Consider the following 17,165-nt stretch of genomic DNA (forward strand, 5'->3'; position numbering starts at 1 on the left):
GATGATGCCAGTGATGATAGCATTTCCTCTCTGCCATAAACCCAGCCATGTTGTAGAAGATGCCTAAAGAGACTGAATTAAGGAAACAGTGTCCCATAGAAACTGTAAATAAAGAATGATATGCAAGACAAAATACATTATTCAATGTATAGAATACTAGCTGCTGCAACAGATAGAAGGGCTGGGACTGTATATAATCTATGAATGTTTCTTTTCCAGTTCTACACACATTTGTCTATTTTTGGCCTTGCTATTTTTTTCTAGTGGATGTATGTATCACTGATACCAGGAAAGCCTCATTTGGGAGAATTACCCTGATTGTGGTTGGTAATAGGAGGAAAGCTATTCTCATTTAGTCTGTTTTGGTTTCCAATAGCTTTTAGTTCCTTTGTAATATGGCTCTACCCTGATGTATTCATAAAACATCAACCTAAAGTCACACACAGTAAATTGGATGGCAGTGAGAATCTGGGGAGCAGTAAAGCTGTGGGAGACCTCCAGGAGATAGCGAACAGTAAATTAGATTTGAGTTTGCAATGCGTACTCCTGCTTGAACAATAAATGCAATATTACATTGGGCATCAAGTGACAGATCAAAGGCATGACTACTCTTGGAATATTGTACTCAATCTGAGCTTTGTATAACTATAAAGCTGTTAGGATTTTATTTGGATGAGGTTTACCAGTTTTTGAAAATACTTGTCCTTTGGGTTTCTTTTAATCTCAATGTATTTAGCTCTCAAATGCATTTTCTACTTGTTCAGTCTTCCAGTCAGTGCATGGATGTTCGTCTCATTTCATTCTTTATCACAGCTGGACTCTCTAACATCATGTTGTCTTTGGCCTTCTTCATTTGTTTCAGTCTCCTCATGAATGTCTGCACCTTGCTATCTTTTTCATAATCTTTAGGAAATTAAATGCTCTGCATGTTATTCAGGTTTTGAATATTTATTCCCATGTTGTCTGGCTTCTTTCATAAGGGATTTCCAGCATTTCTTGGCTCAGTAGTTGAATGATGGCGACGGGGGAAAGAGAGATCCCAAGAGGGCAAATGTGATTGAAATCATGCCTCAGCCTTCCTATGCAGTGCATCCTGAAAACACCTCACCTGCTCTAGGCTGTGACTTTTAAAGGCATAATATTGTCTTAAACTTTAACTCTGATATCAATTGTCCTCTCCAGGTTAGTACATCTGTAACATCATTATAATGGAGATACTTCTGCATTGATATACCAATTTGGGATCATCACCTAGAAATAGATATGTCAATGGGTAATTTGATAGAGTACATAGTTTTTCCCTCTCTTGGGCCTGGTCTACACTCGGAGGAAAAATGGATTTTAGATATGCAAAGCCAGCGATGAGAATTGCGTGGCTGCAGTTGACTTATCTAAAATTGATTTTTGCCACCCTACAGGCAGAGAGAGGTTAACAAAAGAAACTTTCCCATCAACTGCCCTTCCTTTCTGTGACTGCCAGGAGTACTGGGGTCAACAGAGGCACCATGACAAGTCAGTTTAGTGCACCTCCACAAGGCACATTAAATCAGCTGCCACTGTGTTAATCTTTCAATAGGTGTCAACATACCCTCACTTGAGATCATTCCTATAATCTTGATAAATGCCATAAAGTGATTTGACAAGTAACAAGAGTCCTGTGGCACATTTGCGACTAACAAATGTATTAGGTCATGAGCTTTCATGGGCAAAACTCACTTCTTCAGCTGAATACAGACTAACACAATTATCCCTCTGAGATTAATTTGACAAGGTAGACAGAGAATTCAGTCATTAGATTTGGCCAAAAAGTCTTCAAAAACTGCGTATTGTTTTGATGCTTGCAGTGAGGTAGGATCTTTTATTGGACCAACTTCATCCAATAATAGTTAGTGAAAGAGATAAGCTTCCAAGCCACACTGTTTGACGTCTGCCCAGAGACTGAAAGCTTGAAAGTGTAGGTCTTTCACAAGCAGAAGACAGTTCCATTATCTCACCCACCTTTACTCTCTCATTTTGATACAAACTTGAAACTGATTCTCTTTCCCATTAACTCATAAAAATGCTCTTCAGAACTCATCTTTTAACCAACTGCTAGAGGCAGGCTGAATTGTTTATTCTCTTTCCCACTTTATTTATTGGCTCATAATAAAACCTCTAGAACAAACATCAGCCTATTATAATGGAAATTTGTCAAGCTCAGGTGTTGTATTGAGTCTCAATATACAGTACACAGAAGACAAAAATGATTTCATATATACTTAAACCATTATTTCATCTTTACCTCAAGACTATCGTCAATTACACTAAACATTCTAAGATTCTAGCCTGGTTATAAATAAATAAGGACACACATCTCTTAATAATAGTAAGATCTTCCCATGTTTAGTCAGACTTGCTAATTATATGCTCTTCTTTTTAAAAATGTATATTATTCCTGTTGTAAGATCAAAACTATTGTCTTTGACTCCACTATCCAAGAAGGATTTTTCTCTTTTCTTCTGCTTTCTTAAGTTTTAATTTGTAAAATTAAAACTAATATTTTGTAAGAAATGTTCTGCTTTTTCAACATTTCCTTTGAAAGTCTTCCGATGGGATTTTAAACAAACATTGATAAAATAATTTAGAAATTGGTGTGAAAAAACAATTGAGTCTGAATTAGACACATGTATGAGTAGGTTCTCTTTAAAATCCACCTCAGGCTTTGGTACAGTTTCAATCACATTAGTCGGGCTCTGGCATGAAACAAATTGTCAAGTCTTTTCCAAAATTTGCAATTACCTCTGTTTAAGCAGCAGCATTTTACCATTGCTTAACCTCTGTACTCTTTATTGGCCTTTCTTAAAGGCTAAATATCTGAAGAAATAGAACAGCTACTGTATTTGATTAAGCACCTTCCTCAAATATAAAAACTACAGTAGACAAATGATCATGCCTCCAATACTTCATTTTGGTACTATCATAATTTATTGTAATCTCGCATGCAGAGAATGAACAGAGGTCAGTTGCCTAACCTTAAATCACCCTTATGATAATGGACATTTTTGTTCTTTCATTCAATTACAAGACAAATTCCCAGTTCTTCAGAAGTCAATTCTTTCATTATTTACAGCTTTGGTATGATTTAGGTATTTTACAAATCTTGGAAGCTATCTTCTTTGGCATTAGAAAAGTTATTTTCTAATAAGCCCATCAGAAGAAAAATCCATTTCTATACATTATAGTCTTTCATCTTCATTTCCAAGTCTAACAACATCCTACAGTATAATTGGAAGCCTACTTCACCTTTCAGTTCCCACAGAAGAAATTTAGAACAGGAAATAAATCTGTTAAAAACAGTCTGAGATAAAGTCATCATTTTAATCTTTTATTTTCTGTTATTAATACCCAGGATTAAATATATGAAAGGAAGGTTCCAAAACATTTCCTGCTTGTAACAGACATTGGCAAATTAGTACAGTAAAATTAGTTTGACATAGGTGATGCTGCATCTTGTACTATTGCTTGTTTGTACTCATGCATACAAATACATATCTTAAACAAAAGTAAAAATTGCATATATCTCAGAAATTATTTCCCTATGTCGCCTTTTCCTCAAGTATAGAGTGAAAGTCTCATACAAGCTCCCATGTATAAACCAAACATTAGATTTTCTCAGAATAGCAATGCTTCGCATCCAGTTTGCTCTTGAAACACAGGAATGGCACTATGAGCTGTTTACTTGTTGAATAGCAGCAATGTACTTGGTGCTGGGAATGCAGTTGAAGACCCAGAGTGACATAAAGAATTGCCATTTTCAGCCATTTACTGTAGACAATAAGTTTTGTTAGTTCTACAAAATCCAGGAACTACGTTACATGTTTTGAGTGCCACCTACTACCTCCTTGTCTAATAATTATTGACATGTATAAGGATATTGAACTGCTGTAGCAGATAAAATAACCTGCAAATGAGTACAGTAATATTTAATGGCTTGAAAAAATAATTTGGGTTACAGATATATCACCGTAAACTGATTGCTAATTTGCCTAATGAAGAGTTGAGATGGGGAAATTGGTTGCCTCTAAGCACAAAAGTGGCCACCTGTCTTCAGGTAGATTAGATGTGCTCCCCCCAACTGCTTTTTCTCATGTTAATAGGAGACAGGAGTATCAAGAGCTTCATTACAATGGTGGAAGTTTTGAGACATATATTGCAGCTATTCAGAGTACCTCATGGTAGGTTAGAGAGGCATTTGTCTGACAGGTACTGACACACCTCTATGTTTATTTTTCCTGCTGTCAGGAAAGTTGTGAAAGGCTTAGCCTATTTCAAGTCATGTCCTTTGCAAATACCCTTAAGACAGTGAAAATTAAGCTCATATTTTCTATGAAATCACTATAGAGATGTCGCTGGTGCAAACGGATTCCTACTCCTCGTGAAAACTGCACCCTGCTACAGAGTTCATAAAGTAAGCAGAGTCTAACTTTGCATTATGTGGAAGAGATAAATCCGCTGTTGACACAAGTGCAAACTACAGAAAGTCTGCTCTTCATTGGGTGAGCTGCCCAGACTACTATCTTGTTTGAAAGAAAGTGTTGGACTGTTTCACCTGCCATTTTTAATTGCTTGACACTGTAAATAGCTTTAATCCTTTCTTTCCAAATACCCCTACTTTAAATGACACCTGATATATTGATTTCTCCCATATTGTTCCAGCTCTCTGTTTTGAACTTCAAGGAGCTTGCTTAAGAACCGTGGGATCACCTATCAGCCTGACCTACCAAGTTATCATTGATGCAATATAAACTGTTCTAGGAAAGCAATGCTGAAGAGAAGTCTTGGAGTATTTCTACATGAGGGGGGAAGTATATTTTACAGTGTCCTATCTAGAGTTCACCTTGAGCAACTAAACTGATGTAAGAATATAAATCATTCTACACTATTAGCTATCATGTTGCAAAATACACTTTTTTCTTGCTGTAAGTAGGGCCTTAGAGACAGCCATCGCTGGCCTTTAACATCAGACCACTGCATAACTCTTAAAATGATCTCCTGTCTGTGCAGGATATTCTGATTGCATGTTGCTAGGAGAGTTCAGAGTGGTGCACTATTTTCCTGTTTTCACCATGTTTGCTGCTTTTAACTGAAAGCATGATCCAAACCCTGCTGAAGTCAATGGGAATTTTTTTCCCATTGGTTTCAGTGTTCTTGGGGTGAGGCAGGTAGTGGGGTTGGAAGAATATTGTGAGGTGATACAGATAGTATAGTTGCTGAGATTACTATGCATGTTCACTAGATTAATGGTCTCCTCACTATATTAAACAAGCCCAATCAGGAGTTTTAAAAGAAGCCTGAGTATCTTGGTGCTGCATTGCTCTATAAGCTGTCTGATGGAGTTCGTAATGATATGCAAACTGGGTAATAAAGTCATCAGACAATGTCTTACCCTCATATTGAAATATTTTATTTGCAACTACTAAAAGGAAACACCCTACTTATTTTGTCATAGTTGCAAAAGCATTAGTAATGAACAAAAACAAAGCACAGCTCTGCCACACAGGCACAGCACTGAACAAAGCAAATAACAGTCCATGTACACCATGGGTGCCCAAGCTTTTGGCTTGCCTGGTCCACACTGAGTGAAGAGGAATTGTCTTGGGCCGCATATAAAATATATAATATAGTTAATGTATATAAATCACATAATAAAGTTAAAAGTTTATGATCTTGTGGGGCCGCATTACTAGCTGTCCAGGGCTGCATGCGGCCCGCGGGCCGCGGGTTGGACACGCCTGATGTACACTATTACCCATATTGTTTCTCCTGTAGTGTTATAGCTCTTAGTAACATAGCAGGCAGAGAGGAAAAATCTAGTAAAATATCATTAGCTCAGGCATACTTTCATCTTGAACATACCCTTGTATGCACAACACACTCAGCTTTCCTACTCATGCGCTTCCTAACCCAGCAGTGCAACAGCAGTTTCCACAGGTACCATCTTCTGTGTGTGGCACATCCAGACACAAAATCATAGTATCCTAGGGCTGGAAGGGACCCCAGAAGGTTATTGAGTCCAGCCCCTTGCCTAAAGCAGGATCAACCCTATCTAAATCCTTCCAGCCAGAACTTTGTCAAGCTGGGACTTGAAAACCTCAGGGATGGAGATTCCACCATCTCTCTAGGTAATGCATTCCAGTGTTTCACCACTCTCCTAGTGAAACAGTTTTTCCTAAATAACCAACCTATACCTCCTCCTTTGTAACTTCAGACGATTGCTCCTTGTTTTGCCATCCATCACTACTGGGAACAGCCTCTTTCCACCCTCTTTAGAACTCACCTTCTGTCAGTTGAAGGCTACTAACAAATTGCCCCTCACTCTTCTGCAAACTAAATAAGTGCAAAGCCCTCAGTCTCTCCTCGCAGGTCAAGTGCTCCAGCCACCCAAAATAATTTGGGTTGCACTCCGCTGGACCCTCTCTAATGCAGCCACATCTTTTTTATACTGTGTGCACCCAACTGGATGCAATACTCCACATATAGCCTCACCAGTGCCAAATAGAAGGAAATAACTTCTCTAGATCTGCTGGAAATGCTCATCCTAATGCACCCCAATATGCCATTAGCCTTCTTGGCTACAAGGACACACTGTTGACTCATATCCAGCCCCTCATCCACTGTAATTCCCAGGTTCTTTTCTGCTGTACTGCTACTTAGCAGGTCCCCAGCCTATAACAATACTTGGGATTCTTCCGTCCCAAGTGCAGGACTCTGCACTTGTCATCTGTGAACCTCATTGGGGTTCTTTTGACCCAATCCTCCACTTTATCTAGGTCACTCTGGACCCTATCCCTACCCTACAGCATAGCTACCTGACCCGCTAGCTTACTGTCATCCACAAATTCACTGAGGGTGAAATCCATTCCCTTGTCCAGGTCACTAATAAATATGTTGAACAATACCAGACCAAGAACTGATTCCTTAGGGCACTCCACTGTTCTTTCACCTTCCTAATTACTTCACTGCATTCTCAAGCAGTATGTTTATACCCTTCCTTGTCTTCCAAGCTTCCACTCCTTATATGTACCCTTTCTGAGTTTAAGCTCAACAAGGATTTCCCTGGTAAACCAAACTGGCTGTGTACCATATTTGCTTTTCTTACGGCACATCTGGATGGTTTGTTCCTGAGCCTTCAGTAAGGTTTCTTTAAAATACTGCCAGTTCTCCTGGACTCCTTTTCCGTTCCTATTAGCATCCCAGGGGATCCTGCTCATCAGTTCTCTGAGGGAGTCAAAGTCTGCTCTTCTGAAATCAAGGGTCTGTATTTTAGTACTCATCCTTCCTCCTTTTGTCAGGATCCTGAAATCTACCGTCTTATGATCACTGCAGCCTAGGTTGCCACTCACTTCTGTTTCTCCTACTAGTTCCTCCTCATTTGGGAGCACCTGGTCAAGCTGTGCCTGGCCCCTGGTTGGTTTCTTAAGCACTTGTACCAGGAAATTATCCCCAACATTCTCCAAAAGCTTCCTGGATAGTGTGTGTGCTGCTCTATTGGTCACCCAACAAATACCAGGGTGATTCAAGTCCTCCAGGAAAACCAGGGCCTGTGATCTGGATGCTTCTCTTAGTTGTCTGAAGAAGGCCTTGTCTACCTCATCTACCTGATCAGGTGGTCTATATCAGACACCAACCACAACATTACCTCTGTTGCTTCTGCCTGTAAACTTAACCGAAAGACTCTCAACTCGCTTTTTATCCTCCATGCACTGGAGCTCTGAGAAATCACAGTGCTCAGCAGGACTGCTCCTCGTTTTCTCCCCGACTGTCCTTCTTGAACAGTTTAAACCCTTCCATGACCATGCTCCACTTATGTGAGTCTTTCCACTAAGTCTCTGTTATTCCAGTCACCTCATACTACTTTGACTGTGCCAGGGCTTCTAATTCTTCCTGTTTGTTTCCCAGGTTTCCTGCCTTTGTGTATAAACACCTGATATAATTAGCAGATTGGCCTACCTTCTCCTTTCAAATCAGGGATCCTCCTTTGTAGTTTCTTCCTCTTTGTGTTTCTTCCCGAAAGTCAACTTCCCCGCTTACCTCAAGACTTATGTCACCATCCCCCGATGAACCTAGTTTAAAGCCCTCCTCATTAGCTTTGCAAGTCTGCCCGCAGTGATGCTCTTTTCTCCCTTCGTTAGGTGGATCCCGTCTCTTCCTTGCAATCCTTGTGCTCAAAACAGAATTCTGTGGTCAAAGAAACCAAAGCCTTCTCTCCACCACCACCTGTGCAACCATGCATTTACTTCCATGATTCGAAAATCTCTACCTGGTCCACTTTCTTCAACCAGGAGGTAGGGATGAGAGCATCACTTGCATTTCATATTCCTTGACCTTCCTTCCCAGTGCTACACAAATCTGCAGTGATCTGCTCAAGGTCATCCTTTGCTGTATCATGAGTTCCTACATGGAGAAATAGGAAGGGATAATCATCTAAAGGTTTGATGAGTTTTGGAAGATGTTGTCACATCCTGGATTCTAGCACCTGGTAAGCAGTAAACTTATTGAGATTCCAGGTCTGGATGACAGATGGACGACTCCGTCCCTCCTCTTCTGTTAGGGGTGGTGGTTATAGAACCCCCCCAACCCTAGAACTACACATCCCATGCCTTCCACTCAGTGGGGTCTTCTTCTAATTCTTTCCCTGAGATATCTCTGCCACAGCATTCTCCACCATAGTGCCCATGCAGAGATCCTGAAAGTGGTTGCTAACCACCACTGGAATTGGAGACACCTGAGTTGGCTTTCTTCTCCTGATGGTTACGTGCTTCCAATTTTCTTCCTTGTTCTGTACTGCCCTCATTGGTTCTTCAGCCTGCTGTGCCTGTAGTACTAAATACTGCCTTCTATCAAGGAAGTTGTCACCTTCCCTGGTGGACTGGAGGGTTAATATTTGGGCCTCACGTCTTCTAATCTCTTCTTCCAAGATGACGACCAGCTTGCACTTAGTACAGTTAAAATCCCTTCTGTCTTCTGGGAGGAAGACAAACATGACACATACTGTGCAGGTCACAACAGTTGAATTGTCACTATCCATTTCTCCCCTTTTTTATAGAATTCCTTCAGATGTTTTTATTGCCCTTTGGAAGGGCAGAGGAGAAACAAAGCTATCAGAAAAAACCAAACAGTATGGAGCTCCTCACCAGTGCAAACTCCCTGGCAAACTCCCCTGTTAGCTGCTGACCTGTTCACTTTGGCCGCTTTTTTTATAAGGCTGCTGGCTAGGCCTGGCTCAAAGCTTTGCCTCCAATCCAATCAGCCCTTGAGGGCCAACCTGAAAGAAAGCACTCCCAATTCACACTTGCCAAGCACGCTTTCAAACTGCTGTTCTTTTCAACTGCCAAACACACAGTCAGACAAAATGCTCACAGACAGGCACCTGGTTATTCACCCCCCCAGCTCATAGCACAGCCCCCCAAAAGCCACACTTACCTGAGCTCCTGTTGGCTGTTTCCCAGGCAAACTCCCCTGTTGGCTGCTGCCCTGCTCATCGTAGCACAATGAACACAGTATGTGGATAATTAATTATAGGGCTCTATAAATATCACACAGAAGGTGGTCCACTATATTTTGCATTCCTCTCTGGGCATCCCATTCATAAGTAAAATAAATATTATATCCTTCCAGTGTATTAAAAATACTTCATACTCTGCTGTGCCTGTCCCACCAATTTTTACACTTTTTCCAGCTAGTGAAGTGATCTCTGTATATGGCTTCATTTTGTCAGAGCCAAGGCAGGAGGGAGTTTTCATTAACCTTTTTTTTTTTTTAATTTAAATCCATTTATTCTGGATTGAAAAGTCTGCTCCAAAACAAAAAAAAAATCATAATTTTTATCTGTTCTAAGGCAGGTATGAAACATTTAAAAAAATAAAAACAATTCAGCTACAGTACGAATCAACATTTTGGATTTTTTTTCCCCCACCTCTGATAGTGTAAATTAGGCACAGCTAAGTCAATGATAGACGGAATTAGGTGCATTGTATCTGTAGATTAAATTTCTGGTTTCTGTGCGAGTAATCAGTTCAGTCAAACACCTGAAAGCCCAACTGGAGGCCTAAAGACAGCTGCATGCATCACTGCTGCACTAAACAAAGTGAATATGTTCTACAGAGGCTGCACTTGGCTGACTAGGCACTTTCTTAAAGTCATGCCTGATAGAAGATATCCCTGTTATTCACCTCATTGTCCCCTTTTAGCATTGTGTGATTCAGCAACAAGAAGATGATGGTGTGGAAAGATGTGCTCGGAATCCGAGTCAGCAGGACTCCTATTTTGCCACATTTTAAATAATAGATAATCAACATGGTCATATGAGTGCATAGGAGACAGCCGCTCCAGACACTGCATATACCTCAGCATAGAGATAACCACTAGATTAGAGCCACATTTAATAAACCCATAAGATGAAGTTTCCCCACATATCTGTCTTTCCCTGACCTATAGTGCCCCAGATTTTTTATTTATCTTTCTCTGTCCCTACCTGTCACAATATTTATCAAAGGGCTATAAAGCCATGGCTGATGGAGCCTGATGGGGAATCAGGGACCCCAGAGATCATTTCCACACAATTCAAAATTTAGTTGGTTGTTCTTTAAAAGAAAATATTGGCATAAAATGAAGAACTCCTGTAGAATAGCCGATTTCCAGTGGAAATTACTATTTTGGGTAGAGGTCAAAATGCTAGGATTTAAAATAGATTATTTTGTTCTCCACATTATTTTATATTGTATCTCTGCATGCAGAAGGCTATATTCTTATTGTTGTTTATTATTTATTATTACACTAACATACACATCATCAGAGAAATCAGGGCTCCAGTGTGTTACGTATTATACAAACACATGGAAAGATATGATCCCTCCCAGGAAGAATTTACAGTTTCATTTCACCCTGTGCCAAACCTATTGCCTGACTCAGGTAATTTGCCAAGCATCTCTAAGTGGAATTATGTGGTGTCAGTACATTAGGAAAAAGGGAAATACCGGAGCAAGTGCATTGGTACCTCCATGAAACCTAGCATCTCCAGTCTCAGGCTCAAGCCTCTGTCACTTGAGCTCCAGAAATAACTCTCATTAGCTGGTTGCAATTAAGCTCTGCATGGACTAGTTAGTAAGAGCGAGACACAGCAGACTTTGTCTGCATGGCTGTGTAAAAAAGCTGCTCTGTCCCACACAGAATTATTCCAGTAATTGTGTTAAATATAACAAATAAAATGCAATTAAAGCTTCCCTGAAAGCCAGTAGGTAAGCTTATCTCAAAGGGTATTATTTCACAGGTGATTCTGTTGAGTGATTTATGTAACACAAGAATCTAAAACCACCAATAGTCCATTGAAAAATGACCCCCAGAGTTTTAGCATCTCTGATCAGCCAAATCTAAGGGAAGCAAATCCTCTGTAATGACTTAGGGTTCAGCTGATCTTTTCAATTGCATTTATCATATTTTTAAAGGTGTGATCCTTTTTACTCTCCATTCCTTGAAATGTGCCGTCTGTTCCAGTGGTTTCTTTTTCATTTCAAGACCACTTCAGACCTGGTGTAAGTGGGTGCATCACATTGGCCCCCTGTGTCAAAGAGTGAAGCACAGCAAGTGTATGTTGTCTTTTTTGGGGGGGGGGGGTGTCTATAATATCCCTCCTGACACAGCAGCTCTTCTTCCTGTTAACATTCACTGCAACAGCATTACTCTCAGACTTTGAGCTATGGGGGAAAACCATTCCTTTGCATATAGGATAAAGGACTGTGTGCACCATTACCACTGTAAATTCTGCACTGTTTTAAATTACATCAGTGGCAAACAACAAACTGTGCATTGTATAGTTCTGTGTTTATCCTCATGTTGAAATCTTGTGAGTGAAATGTTGCGCTGTATCGCTGAGATTTTTAATGTTAGACAACCTTGAATGTTCTTCTCTGTTAACATTTCAGAGATGGGCAACCCTTTGTACCACAACCCAGGCAGAGAAAGGTAATGAAAAATGACAGTGAAAGGAAAAAATAGTGACAAAGACAGGTATCCCAACGGGTCTTTGCCCACGAAAGCTTATGTTCCAAAATATCTGTTAGTCTATAGGGTGCCACAAGACTTCTTGTTGCTCTCGAACCTACAGCCGAACACAGCTACCTCTCTGATACCAATACCATTTGACCTCCCTACCTCCACTTTAAACTCTTGGGTAACCTGATCTGCTTTATGACCCTTATGAGGAGAAAAACAGATAAATAGCCTTAATAGTTGATGGATATTTATTGTATATGTAGGGGTTATTAGACAGTCACATGTGATTTATGGATTAAGGCAAGAGTAATGCAGAACATCTTAAATCAAAGTGGAGTATTGTGTTAAATCATGTCATGCTGATGAACATGCTAGCTCTTAATTGTGCATGTTAAAATGTATTTTAGAAGTATGTGTCAAGCATAAAGACGTGTAGATGAATAGATATCGCCTATTCATGAATAATAAATAGTGATTCATTCCTACAGACATCTGGCTTACCCTAAATCCATGAGAAAATACAGCTTCCCAGAAATACATTTCCAGGTGTTTTGGCTGTCTCTCTTAGGGTTTTTTATTTTGCCCACACAGTTATTGTAGTATGTAAATTATATCTGCGTTATGAGGTCCCTAGTGTTCTCATGCTAGCAGTTTGACATTCTGCCTCCTGCAAAACTCCTTCTGTACACCGATGATCTTTTAAAGGGACAGGTATGGACCCCAGCTTCTGCAAATCCTAGACTGAGGTTGTGAAGGAAACTGGTGACCATGCAGCCGACCAAATCCCAGTCTCTCATATCTCTGGTTAGCACCCTAACCCCTACTCTATTGTCCTATAATTTATGTTAACTCACGGAGCAGCAAGTACTAAGGCTGAGACTTTCAAAGTTGCTTTCGTGCAGTTACCTTGATTTTTTTAGGGGAACCAGATGTTCAAATCTCTTGGGAGGGGCGACTTTGTGAATTTCAGCCTCCCCAGAGTTTTTGGATATCAGTAAGACTTAGGCTTTCCATAAGTATAACCATCTGACCATCCTATGAGCCCTATAAAGGTAGGTGAAAGCTAAGGTATAGAGCAGCAGATACTCTCCCAAAGCCATGCAGTGAGGCAACTGCCAAGATGGAAAGAGAACAGCGAATCTGTGGACTCTGCTTCATCCACTAGACCATGTTGCCTTAAAACAATGTGACAAAAGGGTCTATTCAGATTTATTAAAATATCTTCTCTTACATTCCGAAATTAAGCTCAAGCTCTTGACTTTCACTTCCAGAGATGTCAATCCTCCAGCTCTAGTAAATGTCTAGGCTATTTCGTAAGACTGAAAATTTATATATAAATAGTCCATGAAAGATACTGACCAGAATAGAAATGCACATTTCTTCTTCTCTTGGACATCTGAATGAGTCTGGTGCAGTTTTGGGGCTTATATGGGACTTGATCCAGAAGATACTTGTCTCCACAGGTGTTAAGCTTTCATATGGTTTTCATATGGTTACACAGCTCAATACTCACAGAGATAATCTAATTTTGCAGTAGCTACAAATCTTGCATCACAGGATGCTATCCTAGGTCTTCAGTTTAACTGCTTTTCCTGAGATTATCCTTTTTATTGACCTAATGTGCAAAATGAGGGCCAAATTTTGCAATTTGTGTACAAACAGAATTCATATTGAAAGTGGTAGAAGATATAGATGTGGACTGATTGCAGGATTGGGACCAATACTCTAGGAAATAGGCATGATTGTCAAGAATAGAACTTGTAGGGTCCAACCCATCTTTGCACACAACTTGGGAAATCCCATACGAGCTATTTACATCTCATCTATAATAATAACAGACAGCACCTGCAATTATCCGTGACTTTAATTGCTGAAGGTTTGTAAAGCTTTTTGAGATTCACAAACAAAAGTGCAGAATACTACTTATAAAAAGCCTACAGTATGGCTTTACCCATCAAAAATTGGAGATTTCACAAGTGCATTTACATTATTTATGGAGAAGGAACCAGAACAGCTGAATCAGAGCCAGGTTGCCCATAGCACACGTAATGAAGTAGATTATTTTTAATAAAAAAAAAAAAGCAAAAGATAAAATGCCAATTTTGTCCCATAGCAAACTTGGAAGAACTCAAGGAATTGATGGTAGAATTATTATTATTAGTACTCGTATTGATAATAATGATAATAATAATAATAATAATAATAATTGACAAAAATACAAACTAAAATAGATCTGGTTACAGACAGCTTCTGTTTTGGAGCACTGCTTCATAAATAACTTGCCTCCTGCTTTGTGCTGGGATACCTCCATGTATAAGATTTTCTAACCCATCATGAGCTAGGACACAAATTGCCTTTACCAGGAGTAGCTCTTTTACTAGCATGAGGTCTCAATTCAGCCCAGCAGTCACAGTCACACCAGCATCTAGCCTAGCCTAAAGTCTGAAAAATGGGTTCATAGGCTTCAACGTTTTTGAGACTAGCTTTTTGGAGTGGTTGTGATGGTCTCACCAAGAGTCTATATATTACTGATCATTTCTGCTTCTTCAGCTTACCCTTTATTCTGCTACGTGAAGGTCAGTATTTGTACATTTGGTCTGACATTATTCAAGTATAATGAGCAATGAAAATCAGAGGAACAATTACTAATGAAAATCGAACCTATTCTATCTATGATTAATTTTGTTGAAATCTGACCCCTTTTAATGTAGTTAAATTGATTTGGTTCTCTTTTAATGTGAAATTGTTATTTAAAGGTTTTAAAAAGCCAAGCCAGTTTTACGAAAGAGGATGTCCAATGGCATTTTTCATTTACAGGTGCAAGCCTTCTAGAAAACTAATATACCATTTGAAATGAGAAATTACTTCTCAGTGATCTGAAAGCCCAGAAAACTATTTGTATCCAGAAGTCCCCACCCTACAGGGTTTTGAAGTTCCAGTCCTGAAGTCCACAGAAAGACATATGGGAGGAAAGCCTGGTTCCAATCAACCATCTGAAGATTTCTAAGTCGGGGAAAGATGTGTCCTCAGGAACGCCTTACGGCTTCTCGCACAACCCTAACTCAGAGAGGTGAGCAGCCAGGTTCACTGCAAACCTATGGTGTGAAGGCATTGCTGATGATTTTTGAAGCCTTGAATCTCAGACCCAATTAGCTCATCAGTTCAGTACCTGCTGTCTCCTCTCATAATAGTTAAAATCATCTGGCAGGCTCTTGCTGTTGATTTCCAATATCTTACTAGCAGATATTTTTCTACCAAGGAGCCTCTTGACTGGAACACGTTATCTTTGGTGGCCCCTAACAAGCTAACCTATATACCAAGCTCAGAGGCATGATAAAATCCATTTTTAGAGGTTAGTTTTATTTATTTCTTCCATTCCGCCGTAGTGCTCCTTCTGCTTGTTTTTGTTTGTGCATGATAATGGTTTCATTTCCATTTTATTTATCAGTAATCACCTCAGTGCAAACGGTACTCTATCAATTAATGTAATAAATTAATGAAAGTTATTTTAAATGAGCATTTCAGTATTTGCACTTCTAGCAAGGTATGCTAGCCTAGAGATTTAAAACACCAGGATTCATACGTGGGAAGGTAGGTACAATCATACCATTTGTAGAGATTATTGGATTTTCTTACTTAGAGGTCTCTTATTTATTGATATAAAATCTGTTACTCAGAAGATTTGCTGACAGGATTAATTTCTTTTATGGGTAAGAAAGCTCCTCAGCATGCTAGCTCTTCAGATACTGGTGCTGTGCATAAGTTTATGGACAGCCTTTTAATAATGCACCAAAAAGAGATGCAAATACATTTATTTCACTTACTTAGTTGAAGTCCACTTCAATAATTCTTGAGATGAAGAAAAGATATACTACATATATTCATTCAGATCAAAAGACACCTGAATAGCACTATTTAAGTCTACATCTAGTGCACAATTTGTTTAAAATATGAATCTGAATCCTGCCTTTCTAATGGAAAAAAATGTGCTGGAGAAAAATGAGGCATCACATACTAGACAGTCTATAATGAAGGCTAGCAAGATGTCTATCATGCATTCTGTTTCAGACCTTAAAGAATTACTATGGTTTTCACCATTCGTTTCTGCTTTACGCACTTTATGCACTTCTGGGAATAAATCTGATGATTTGAATCCCCAAGGAGTTTAAAACGCATACATTTCTGGTAGCTAATTGGAGATCTCCTTGTTTTCTTCATGATATGGGATCCATGTACTCAGAACTTAGAAGCCAGTAGGGTCCAATGTACATGGAGATGGCGTGCCACTTACCATGAGATGATTTTCAAAGGCAAAATAAGCTTATAAATGCTAATAGACCAATCAAGGCTATTTTGTACATGCTACAAAATTCAGTATTTCCCAGAAATGTTCCCTCTAATCTTTTCCATCCATTTGTGGAATATTTTTATGTGCACTGAGGCATGTGAAAATGTGCGCCACCTGTAGAAATTAAAAACTAGCTATGGGCACCTTGCTAATCAGTTGAGTGGCATTTGAATCTCTCCTGAGAAGCTGCACAAGTGCACAATTTACAGGGATCACTGCTACCCAGACACCCACTCATTAAGGTGATAGTACCTACTCGGCCTAAACGGCTGTTAACTATGGAGAAACTGAAGAAGTGGCACCTCAGGTTGCGTTATGGTAGCAAGGGTTTCTTGATTTTACCTTTAAAATGCAGCAGAAAATTTGAAGTGCCTCAGTTTTTCCAGAATTGGAATCAGGTGAAGAACTTTATGGTGTGTGAAGGAAGCTTGATCAATTCACCATAAACTGTCTAGACAATGCACTCCACATCTGCATTAAAGTTCATCTGGAAGCCGATCACTACACTGGACTCTAGCATTATGGTGGAGCACTGATGCTGAAGTGACTCACAGAGAAGAGTAGAGCCTATAGAATCACCAACACCATTCCTGAAGCCCTAGAATGATGTCTGAGCTCTGCACACCAGGAGAAGGTGGGTTGTTCTGTTCTTGCTTCGTTTATAAGATCTGTCATGATTACAAATGGAGGAAATACAGCTGCAAACACTATCAAAGAAAACAGGATAATTTAAGGCCAAAAGAGACTGGTGGGCAAGGTAGGCATGTTCTTATCATCCTTGGTAATG

Source organism: Carettochelys insculpta, chromosome 13, assembly GCF_033958435.1.
Source record: "Carettochelys insculpta isolate YL-2023 chromosome 13, ASM3395843v1, whole genome shotgun sequence".
Lineage (NCBI taxonomy): Eukaryota > Metazoa > Chordata > Testudines > Carettochelyidae > Carettochelys > Carettochelys insculpta.